The sequence below is a fragment of the Eretmochelys imbricata genome, chromosome 11 (assembly GCF_965152235.1).
Source record: "Eretmochelys imbricata isolate rEreImb1 chromosome 11, rEreImb1.hap1, whole genome shotgun sequence".
Classification (NCBI taxonomy): domain Eukaryota; kingdom Metazoa; phylum Chordata; order Testudines; family Cheloniidae; genus Eretmochelys; species Eretmochelys imbricata.
The window spans coordinates 79788383-79800279 of NC_135582.1; the positions used below are offsets into that span (position 1 = coordinate 79788383).

The window sequence follows — 11897 nt, forward strand, 5'->3', positions numbered from 1 at the left end:
CAATTTGCAAATGAATTCCAGTTCAACAGTCTCTCGCTGGAGTCTGGATTTGAAGTTTTTTTGTTGTAATATCGCAACTTTCATGTCTGTAATCGCGTGACCAGAGAGATTGAAGTGTTCTCCGACTGGTTTATGAATGTTATAATTCTTGACATCTGATTTGTGTCCATTTATTCTTTTACGTAGAGACTGTCCAGTTTGAGCAATGTACATGGCAGAGGGGCATTGCTGGCACATGATGGCATATATCACATTGGTGGATGTGCAGGTGAACAAGCCTCTGATAGCGTGGCTGATGTGATTTGGCCGTGTGATGGTGTCCCCTGAATAGATATGTGGGCACAGTGGCAACGGGCTTTGTTGCAAGGATAGGTTCCTGGGTTAGTGGTTCTGTTGTGTGGTGTGTGGTTGTTGGTGAGTATTTGCTTCAGGTTGGGGGGCTGTCTGTAGGCAAGGACTGGCCTGTCTCCCAAGATTTGTGAGAGTGTTGGGTCATCCTTCAGGATAGGTTGTAGATCCTTAATAATGCGTTGGAGGGGTTTTAGTTGGGGGCTGAAGGTGACGGCTAGTGGCGTTCTGTTATTTTCTTTGTTAGGCCTGTCCTGTAGTAGGTGACTTTTGGGTACTCTTCTGGCTCTGTCAATCTGTTTCTTCACTTCCGCAGGTGGGTATTGTAGTTGTAAGAAGGCTTGATAGAGATCTTGTAGGTGTTTGTCAGAGGGGTTGGAGCAAATGCGGTTGTATCGCAGAGCTTGGCTGTAGACGATGGATCGTGTGGTGTGGTCAGGGTGAAAGCTGGAGGCATGTAGGTAGGAATAGCGGTCAGTAGGTTTCCGGTATAGGGCGGTGTTTATGTGACCATCGTTTATTAGCACTGTAGTGTCCAGGAAGTGGATCTTAATCCCATCTCTGCTAAGGCTGCGTCTACACTCCCCCTTGTGTCGGTAGAACGTATGTGGCTCGGGGTGTGAATAAGCCACCCCCCGAGTGACACAAGTTACACGGACCTAAGCGCCGGTGTGGAGAGTGCTATGGTGCTGGGAGAGCTTCTCCTGCCAACATGGCTACGGCTGCTCGTTGAAGGTGGAGAGCTCCCTCCCGTCGGCTTCCAGCCGCTCCAGTAGAGACTGCCACTGGGGGCCACGTCACTCACAGCTGTGAGGGCCGAGCGGTTAAGGCGCTGGACTCGAAATCCATTCGGGGTTCCCTGCGCAGGTTCAAATCCTGCTCACAGCGAGGCCTGTGTTTTACCCACACTTGCTCACCAGGGCAATACATGTCCACCGGCCCTGAGACGCTCTCCATACACTCCCCACCCCAGGTAAACCCTGTTCTGCTCCTTTCTTGGGGATGCCTGGGATGGTGCCTCACGCTGTGTCCCTGTGGTCTCAGCTCCCGAGGCCTCTGCCCCTCACCCAGCGCCCCCCGGCTCAGCCCCACCCCTGGGTGCTGCTCCTCCCCAGAGCGTGGAAGGAGCTGAGCACGGGCAACCCGTAGAAGAGGCCACAGGAGCCTGAGCCTCCCCCAAAAGGCCGTCCATGTGGGGCGGAAACGATGGGGATGTGGGGCGGGTCTCCCCTCCGGAGGCCATTGGGCCCGTGGTCATCTTTCGAGCGCTGGAAGCGAAGCTCCAGAGAAGTGGGGGCCCCACCTGCACCCCGCTCCCCTCTGCCTCTTAGCCCGACGCCCTGCTCTTGCTCTGCCTCTTCCCATCCCCCCTCCGCCTCCTCCCCCAAAACCTGCGCCCCACCCCCCCTCGGCCTTTTCCCCCGCGGCCCCGTCTTCTCGTGCCTCTTCCTGTCCTGCTCCACCTCCTTCCTCAAGGACCCTCCTGCCCCCCGCTCACCGAAGACAGAGAAAAGGGACGGGTGCCTGGCCCCATGGCCCCCCGGCAACCCCCCTTCGGGGAAAGGGGCGGAGAGGAGCAAGCAGGGGGTGAGTGGTGTCTTGGGGGAAGAGGCGGAGAGGAGCGAGGGGCAGGTAGGGGGACCTCGGGGGCCAGAGGAGTGAACAGTGGGTGGGTGGGGCCTCGGGAGAAGAGGATGACCGGGGGCGGGGCCTCTGTGGCAGGGCCATGCTCTAGGTGCCGGTGGCCCCCCAACTTCTCGGGGTCATCTGAAACCCAGGATGAAGGTGACACAGGGCCTGGTTCCTCTTTGGGCTAAGATTCCATAACAGCTCTCCCTTCCTGGCAGTGTGAAGGGGCTGGACAGGGGCATAAAGCCCTCTAGACACGGCCGGAGACAGGGAAAGGGCCGTCAATGCGGAAGAGAATCAGGCCCAGAGTTAGACAAGGGGTGCAGAGAATATTCTGGATTCTGGTCATTGCACTTCGCCCTTGCTCGAAATGCTTCCTGTATTTTCTCCATTTCACTCCCTGACTCTCGGTCTCTGCCCCTTTCCCCATTTCGTCCTCAGAATTAGCACGTTCAGCCAGTTAATCGCAGCAATCCCGCCATATGACGGCAGCCTGAAATCTCAGCTCTCCCCTGCCCCTCGCACGAGACCTGCTGCCAGCTGAACTGGAGAAAGAAGGGGGAACGTCTCTGGCAGAGGGTGTGAAACAGACACCCAGAAAAGGTGAGTTTTCACAGGGATTTCCTCAAAGTAGGAGAAACTTGGGGTGCCAGTTAGTGTCCAGAAAACCCTTCAGGGATCAAACAAACCAGAGGCCCAGCTCAGCCCGATCTGGGCTCCACGTGGGAGTGAGCAGGGGGCTGCTGAGACACACACAGACTGCTGGGCACGCACGGACTGTGGCTAAGGAGGGGGCTGCCAGACCTCCCTCGGGTGACCAGACAGCAAGTGTGAAAAATCAGGACGGGGGTGGGAGGTAATCGGAGCCTATATAAGAAAAAGACCCAAAAATCGGGACTGTCCCTCTAAAATCGGGACACCTGGCCACTCTAGACCTCCCCCACAGACTGCCACTGAGTGAGTGGGGGGCAGTTGCACAGACCTGCAGGGACCACATGGATTCTGAGGTTTGCTCCCCTCCTGTCTCCAGTGGGGCTGAGGTTTCTCCCTGAGCCTGCTGAGCCCTGTGGCCCTCCCCAGCCACGCCCGTGGGAGCAGAAAACACCGAGAGACCAGGCCGTGGAGGTCATATGGTTTATTGGACCTGCTTCTGTTGGGGAGAGAGACCAGAGCCTGAGGACGAGCTCTGTGGAGCTCGAAGGCTTGACTCTCCCCAGCAGAAGTTGGAGAATGAAAGAGATCCCCTCCCTGCCTTGTCTCTCTAATCTCCTGGCACCGACCTTGCAAACAGAGAACTCTGAGGCAGTTCAGTGCTTCCGACCGAGCCCCAGGAGCCCATATGTAACACGGACGTTGCACTCATTCAAACAGTGCCTAGCGCAGCTGGGGGACGGGCTTCAAGCTGCTGCCAGCCACAGCCCCTTCTGTGCCCCAAACCGGGGGCGACTGCGCCTACCGGCCAGACCCCTCTGTTCCAGAACGGAGGTGCCCTTTGGTCTCTCAGCCCGGCGCTCTCACACAGCCACAGCAGCTCCTGTCACCAGGTCCCCTCTTGGCGCAGTGGGAGGGGGCAGCAGGACAGAGCAGGCAGGCCACCGAGGGGGAACTGTACTCTGGGAAGCCGTGACTCTGTCAAGGATTTAGGTGTCATACCGGGCAAGCCGCTCAACATCCGCTCCTGTTGCGATGCTGTGGGGAACAGGGCCAAAGCCATCGGTGATGACGGGGGGATTTTCTTGGTTTTTCAATGGTTTGCATGCCTCAGTTTCCCTGGGTGCTGTTTGTTTAACGAGGTGGCACTGGTGGGAGAGGTAGTTTGTTGTTACAGAGGACCAGCGGTGATCTCTCCTGTCAGTTGGGCCCTCAGGCAAAGGCCTGGAGAATGGATACCCCAGCGACTGGTGAGCGGGAGGCCCAGCTTGGAAGTCACAGCCAGGTCGGGCCAGTAGTAGGACAATGGGCTGAGGAGAGAAGACCCGGTGACTGCTTCCAGCCAGGGGGAAAGAAAAGAGGGAGGAGAGGAGAGGCTGAGATAGAGGAGACCCAGGCAGCCTGTTCACCTGGGACAGAAGACAAAGGACACAGGCTTGTGGGAAGGTGATATCGGACGCTTAGCTGGAAGGAGGGGGCTTCTGGACTGGGGAGAGAAAACAGCCAGAGCCCATACGGGTGCAGGAGAGACCTAGATGGACTGTGCAGAGGGAGGTTAGGCCTGAGGCCCTGAGAGTTTCCTGTGCTGTGTTCAGATGCTCAGTAAACCCCTCTCTTTTACGCTGGCTGAGAGTCACGGCAGTCTTGGGATCGGGGTTGCGTTCTTCCCTCTGGGAGTAGAGGCCCCAGGGGTCCAGAGTGAGGGGACTCCCTGAGGGGGCCCACGGCAGACAGGCATGCTCAAGGCTCAGAGAAGAGGGGTTCCAGGAGGCGGAAGGGCCTACGGCTTAACCCTCGAGAGAGTGGATCTCCGAGAAGGGCTGTCACACTGAAGGAGGGTCCTCCCAAGGACTGTACGAGGCTGAGAAAGAGCACAAGTCCTGTGAGTCCGTGACGCCATCCATGGATAGATAAAGAGAGGATGGAAAGGGAGGTGATTCAGCAGCGGGGAGACTGACACTGGAATACTGCATCCCGTTCTGGTGTCCACATTTCAAAAATAACGTTAAAAAAAACTGGAGAGGGTGCAGAAAAGAGCCATATTTGAGGGATGGAGAAGACTTATAAGGAGGGATTGAAAAACTCAGTCTGTTTAGTGTTTAAAAAGATGGAGAGGTGAGCTGATGGCAGCCTGCAAGTGCCTTCGCTGAGAGAAAACACCAAGTATTTAAAGGGCTCTTTAGTCTTGCAAAGAAAGGCAGAACAAGAACCAATGGCTGGAGGCAGAAATCAGAAAAATTCTCCTTAGAACAAGGCAGAGATTTGTAAGAGGGAGGGCGACTCATCACTGGAACAAACTGGCAAGAGAAGTGATGGATTCTCCATCTCTTGATGTCTTCCAGTGAAGACTAGATGCCTTTCGGGAAAGCGCTTTCATCAAAAAGCAGCTCTTGTGATACACAGGAGGGCTGGGAGATGCAGGGCGTCATATTAGATGCTCCAATGGTCCCTTCTGGCCTTAAGTCGACTAATTTATGAAAATCTAGTGGTTTATTGTATAGCCGGCTCCATCCCCCAACTCACCAGTCATTGAGTGCGGAGATCCGGGGGCAACAACTCCAAGCTCCAAGAGGCTGGACAGGGGCAGGACATCAGCTGGGAGGGGAGGGGTGGGGGGGCAGTGACATCACCAAGGCCTTTTGCAGGACCTCAGCCCATTGGGCAAAGGTGGTGGGGAGGGGGTGACCTCACAGAGAGACCCCAACATCAGCGGGGCAGGGCCGAGGTGCAGGGCCAGGGCAGTCGCTGAGACCCCCCCGGCTTTGCTGCCGCACGTCTCCTTCTCCCGGTCTCCCCTCGAGGACGGGGAGAGAATTAGGATTCACGTCGTAGCATGAGGAGGAGCCTCTATGGAATTTTCTCCTTTCTGACCACTGATTGTGCCAGAAAACGAACGTCCCTTGGACAAGGTCGGAGGCTGCGAGAGGTTTGGAACCTGTTGGGTCTGATGCACCTGCTGCAGGCAGGATTCTCGGCACAGAAAACACTGGCTTAAGGGGGCAGAATGTGATTTCCTACCGAGCGCTTTGACGCTTGGAATCACTGGGGACCTTGGGGTTTATCCTTTTTGGTTTCCCTTCTCCTCTTTCCTCCCTCCTTTCTCCTCTTCTCTTGCTTCTTTTTTCCCTCTTTCCCTCTCTCTCCCAAGGAGGGGTGTGTGTGGAGGGTGGGCAAGGGGGGTTGCTCTCATCGCGGGAGGTCCTCACAAAGAGGTGGGTCTGGATCTGAGAGCGATCCGCTCTGATGGTGACCTGGCCGTCCTGTGGGACCTCTGGTGAGACCTCTCAGCCGCCCGCCCCTCAGAGTCTCAGGGCTGGTTGGCCGAGCCGGGGCTATCGACAGCGAGGAGACTCAGGTCCTTTGGGTCTCGTTTCAAATCAGGCAAATAAGTCACAATCAATGCAAGGTATGGGATTAATCTTGCTGCTTCAGGGGCGGAAGGAGGCAGGGTCTTGGGGAAGGGGTGCAGCGGGTGGGGGTCTAGGGCGGAGGGGGGGTTGCCCCGGACCTGCACCCCCCTTGGGGCGGCCTTGGCAGCAGTATTGGTCCCACCCCGCGGCAGGGCCGGGCTGGAACCAGGTACGGCCGGGGCAGGGCAGGGCAGGGCAGGGCAGGGCAGGGGGTGGGGGAAAGCTGGGCGGGCGGGAGCCAGGGGAGGTACCTCTCTCCAAGCCAGACCTCGTAACGTGAGATCCAGAGAGGCGCGGGGGGGGGGGCTCAGGACACACCCCTCCCATCGGCCTTTCCCGTTGGTTAGCGTCGGTGTGGAGATGCCTCGCACGCTGGGTTTTGTGGGTCCTACTTTCAGGCACCTCCTTCTTCCTGTAAGCGGGGGAATAGTCCCGCTCTTGTGGGGAACTGTCCTGGCTTCTGCACGACCCCCGTGAAGTGGGCTAGCGAAAGGATCTGAGTCCTCGCTCCCACTCCCTTTCCCCAGTGGCCTCCCTGCCCTCGAGGACTCCCCTTCTACTCTCCTGTCTGGCAGAGTCCTCGTAACCCCGACAAGGCTGGGCCCAGGATTCCTGGGGGGCTCGACCCCCAACCCTGCGGTGGTCAGCTAGGACAGGGGCTCGGGTGTCCCCACTCCAGGGTACTCTCTGCACTGGGTGCTTCCCTGACCCACTGATCATTACATACAATTTAAAGCAAATACAGTTTATTTAATCAGCAATTAATTTTAAAAAGAATAAGGGAAAATGGGAAAGGTGAAAGGAAACACATCACCCCGCTCTGTGGCAGGGAACATCACAAACAGGGTCTCTGGAACGTCAGGGCAGCTCACAGTCTGCTCCTTGTGAGTCCCAGCCCCTTCTCCTGCCCTGGCCGTGCTGCGGGGATGCTGCGGGTCGGACACTCGCTCTGGTGGTGGCCACACGCTCTCAGGCTCGAAGTGGCAGGACCCTTCTTCCCAGTGTGGCCCCCGCCCTGTCGGGGTTATGATCCAAGCCTGGCCTGCAGAGCCCCTTGGCTGAGGCGTCTCCCTGTGCGGGGCCCGCTGCCCAGGGTCCCCCTCGCTCTCCCCAGCTGCTCACCGCACCCAGCTCCGGACTGCTCCAGCCCCAGCCCCACCACTCGGTCTCTGCACGGCTGCTGCTCTGCCCCCAGCTCCCTGGGCTGCTTCTCTGGCCCCTCTGGCTCTGGTTGCTCCCACGACAGGTCTGCTCTCTCTGGGCTGCTGTACTGGTCCCTCTGGATCGGCACAACTCCGCTCCCCAGCTCAGCTCGGGACCCTGCTTTCTCCTTAGCTCGGCCCCACTCTGTCTGTCTGACCCAGGCAAATCCAGCTCACAGGGAGGACGGGACCCCCTGGCCTCCTGACTCCCTCATTAGCCTTCTCGCCCTGTCATTCAGGCTGACCAGGAGCGTTGGCCTCTCCCCATTGTTCCTGGGGACTATCAGTCTCAGGGTCCTGGTTTCCCATCGACCCTTCCCCTTTTAGTACTGGAAGCGAGCCAACCAAAACACCCCCACTGACTGTTAGTAAGGGGGCAACAGTCCCCTTACATTTAGTCTGTAGCTGGGGGTGGGTTGAGGATCGGCAGCATCTCAGTGTCAGATTTAGGGAGCTAAAGTGAAAGTAGCAGCCAAGCCCAGTTCAGTATTTTTGTGGAGCTAGCCCCTGGTGCTCAACCTGTTTTGAACAGCCCACTAGGCCCCCATCTGTGTTGTCAGGTGCCCGATCCCAGACCTACATTATTTTAAACAGATGCTTTTGAAAAACGTACCAAAAGTCTAACGGGCTCTAAAAATCAGCTGAATACATTCCGGGCCTACAAGCACTAAAATACTTTCATCAAAACAGTGTCTTGTGCTTTGATTGGTATCACAACATGGCAGGAGCTGACAGTCAGTGCTAAATGTGTGAAGACCCATTTTTCATGATTCTTGATAAAGCCAGTCAGCAAATGTCGTCTAGGAGTAAGTGCTGTAATTATGGGGAAGAAAAATCTGCATTTTTGACACGTAACAGAAGTGGAATAACTGCATTCAAAAATAAAACAATGAAAAACTTGAAAGGCCACAAGCCCTCTCAGTCCTGCTACTTGTTCAGCCAATCGCTCAGACAAACAGGTTTGTTGACATTTGCAGGAGCTAATGTTGCCCACTTCTCATTGACAGTGTCACCTAAAAGGGAGACCAGGCATTCACAGGGCACTGCTGTAGCTGGCATCGCAGGATATTGACAGGCCAGATGTGCTGAAGAATCATACGTCCCTTCGCGTTTCAACCACCATTCCAGAGGTCATGCGTCCTTGTTGATGACAGATTGAGATGTCACCAGCGGAAGGTTCATTTTCTTGTTCGGTGGTTTGGATCTTGTCATTTCCACATTGGCGTGTTGCTCTTTTCAGACTTCAGAAAGCATGCGTCACACCTCATCCCGCTCAAATTTTGGAGTCCAATTTCAGACTCTTAACTCTTGGGTCAAGTCCTGTGGCTATCTTTAGAAATCTCACATTGGTCCTTCTTTGCCTTTTGTCAGATCTGCAGTGAAAGTGTTCTTAAAACGAACACCACGTGTTGGGTCATCATCCGAGATGGCTAGGAGATGAAATCTGTGGCAGAGTGCAGATAAAACAGAGCAGGAGACAGACAATTCTCCCCCAAGGAGCTGAGTCACCGATTTAATTCACACATTACTTTTTTTTAACGAGTATCATCAGCATGGAAGCATGTCCTCTGGACTGGTGGCAAAAGCATGCAGGGGCATACGAATGTTTAGCATGCCTGGCACATAACTACCATGCAATGCTGGCTACAAAAGTGCCATACGAACGCCTCTTCTCAACGTCCGGTGGCCTTGTAGGCGCGAAACGTTGACACTGTTTTCCTTTTGGGTGCAGTTCTGGAACAAAACAAAAAATCTACATTTGTAAGTTGCACTTTCAGGGCCAAGAGCTTGCACTGCTGCACTTTTATGAGGGTGTTGGGGACACTGGGGCATGGCCACTAGGTAACTCGAGGGGATGGAAGACCACGAGTGTCAATGAAGCCCCCTCGCACGAGGCCCAGGTGTCCTTGGCCCCCCCTCCCGCCTGGAGGCACTCGCAGCAGCTCTGCGTACTAGGCCCAAGTGTCCTTGGCCCCCCACCTGGAGGCACACACAGCAGTTATGCTGAGAATCTGCAACAATATGTTGCAAAGTCAGACTGCCTAAAACTAAGCAAAGCCAAACAAAAAAAATATATAAAAAAAAATGCTAAATAAAGCAGCTTTATGTATAGTTTAACAAATAATACAAAAAAAACAAAAAAACTAGCTAAAAACTGAATTGGCTAGCTATATGAATACTTAAGGCAGCTTGCTATTAAAGAAATATGCTAAAAAAAATTGTATAAAAGCCTGTATAACTTCCTGCTCTGTGTACAGGATTTGAAATTCAAATCTCCCTGTACCTTTTTAAAGCTTCCAATAAACTTTTCTGCTTCTCCACCCCGTTTTAATTATTGGGTGTAGCACACCGGGTAACAAACCAGCTTCAGCTGTTGTTTAGCCTCTTGGCACTGGGCGCCGGCAACAGCTTTTGGCGACCCAGATGGGACGACGAGGCTGCAATTTAGCCTTGCCCGGACCCTTCCTGTAGGTCGAGGATTGCGGCAAGAACCAACGCCCAGCGCGCACCGGTGAGTTCATTGAGGGCCTCGGAAGAGACGCGATTTGATCAACCCCGGAGGGCACAACGGTGCAACGCACTCATATAGTGGAGAAGCAGTTGTGGAAGGCGGTGAAGAACCGGTCCCTTAGACATGGGGGAGGAGCAGCTGCAGGCCACGGTAAAGAACCGGTCCCTTAAATAAGGTAGGAACCTTTTAAAATCCAGATTGTATGCTCTGTTGGAACCTGGGGACGCCCAAAGTTACCCTGTAGGTATGGGAGAGGGTCAGAGCTCAGGGGTTAGGGCACGGTGTACGCCCCTAGAGTGCATTCTAGCAAACTAAAAGGTATTTGGTGCAAATCCAATAACTAAAAGCCAATTAAAACGGTTCTGTACAGTTGACTGGCCTCAATATCAACTAAAGGACCAGAAGTGGTGGCCACCAGGAGGGTCAATTAATTACAACGAGATCCTCCAATTAGTTTTGTTTTGTCAATAAATAAATAAATAAAATAAATATTTGTATGCACAAGCATTTATAGCTTTAAAAAATAAAACAAAGCTGTAATTCTGCAAAGTTGTAATTTGACTCCGACTGGTTCGGTAGTAGCTAATGTTAGTCCCCAGACCTCCACCCCCACTGTAATGGCAGAGCCGGTGTCCCCTTCGGCCCCCACACCCCCACCGTATGAGGGTAGGATGCCTCGGGTTACAAAAATTGCCCCCTCGATGGTACTCTATCCTTTGCTTACCGAAACTGTTGTGGCTTGCCCAGGGGCAGACGGACGTCAGGCTACCACTATGCAAGTTTACACCCATGTGCCATTCAATCCAATAAATTTAGCAGCTTTTAAAACACAGGCTGGGGAATTCTCAACAAACGCAAGCAGGTTTATTTTAGTCTTTGAGGGGTGCCTCAGTAGTCACAAGCCAGACTGAGACGACTGTAATATCCTCCTGAGAACTCTGTTGTCTGAGGTAAAGGAATCAGGTTACAGCTAAGGCAAGGGGAGCGTCAGCTTTCAAGCAAAAAAAAAGAAATCTATCTGTCAAGTTCCTCTCCAAATAATTGTAAGCGGCTCAGGGCATTTCTGGGTATGGCAGGCTTTTGCAGAATATGGATCCCAGAGTTTAGATTGTGGGCTAAACCCCTGTACGACTGTGTAAAACGAGCAGATCATGACCCCTTCTATTGGACCCCAGAGGCTGATAGGGCATTTAAAATCCTAAAAAGAAAATTAATGGAAGCCCCAGCTCTGGACCTGCCGGATCTCTAAGCCGTTTCAGTTGTATGTACATGAACGAAGGAGGGTGGCCCTAGGAGTGCTCACACAGCTGTTAGGAGCATGCAGACGTCCCGTGGCTTATTTTTCTAAGCAATTGGATCAGGTTGCAAAGGGTTGGCCGGCATGTTTATGGGCGGTCGCAGCTACTGCCCTATTGCTTGAGGAAGCCGAGAAGCTAACATTGGGAGGGGTTATGCAAATCTATACTCCCCATATGGTCCAAGCCTTATTGGATGCAAAGGGAGGGCTTTGGCTCACCCAGGCTCGGATTGCTCCGTACCAGGCTAAGCTGTTAGAGAACTCTGAAGTCACCTTACAGCCTTGCCCCTCCCTTAACCCAGCCACCCTCTTGCCAAAAACAAAGGAACAGAAACATGACTGTTTAAAGATCATAGATGCCCAGTACTCCAGCCGTCCGGATTTAAAGAATGTACCTCTCCCAAATGCAGATTATGAGTGGTACACTAATGGTAGCAGTACTGTAATAGATGGGCAAAGGAGGGCGGGTTATGCTGTTGTGACCCTCCATGACACTGTGGAAGCTGAAGGTTTGCCTGCTGGGACCTCTGCCCAGCTTGCCGAACTAATAGCCCTGACCCGTGCACTTGAACTGTCAAAAGGAAAGCGGGTCAATATTTTTACTAATTCAAAGTATGCTTTTGGTGTGCTGCATGCTCATGCTGGCCTATGGAAGCAAAGGGGAATGCTGACAGCCCAAGGCTCCCCAGTCAAATATGGGCCCCAAATCCTCCGGCTCCTAGAAGCCGTACAACTCCCCTCGGAAGTGACGGTACCACACTGTAAAGCCCATCAAAGGGAGGATCAAGATGTGGCCAGAGGTAACACCCGGGCAGATAGAGAGGCTAAGCATGCTGCCACCCTGCCAT

At 53.9% G+C, this 11897-nt stretch overlaps 1 non-coding gene across 1 annotated transcript; it reads left to right on the forward strand.

Moving 5' to 3' along the window:
* Positions 1-1154: 1154 nt before the first annotated feature.
* TRNAS-CGA (transfer RNA serine (anticodon CGA)) lies at positions 1155-1236 on the forward strand. Its single transcript has one exon. It is a non-coding gene; the product is annotated as a tRNA-Ser (tRNA).
* Positions 1237-11897: the final 10661 nt, after the last annotated feature.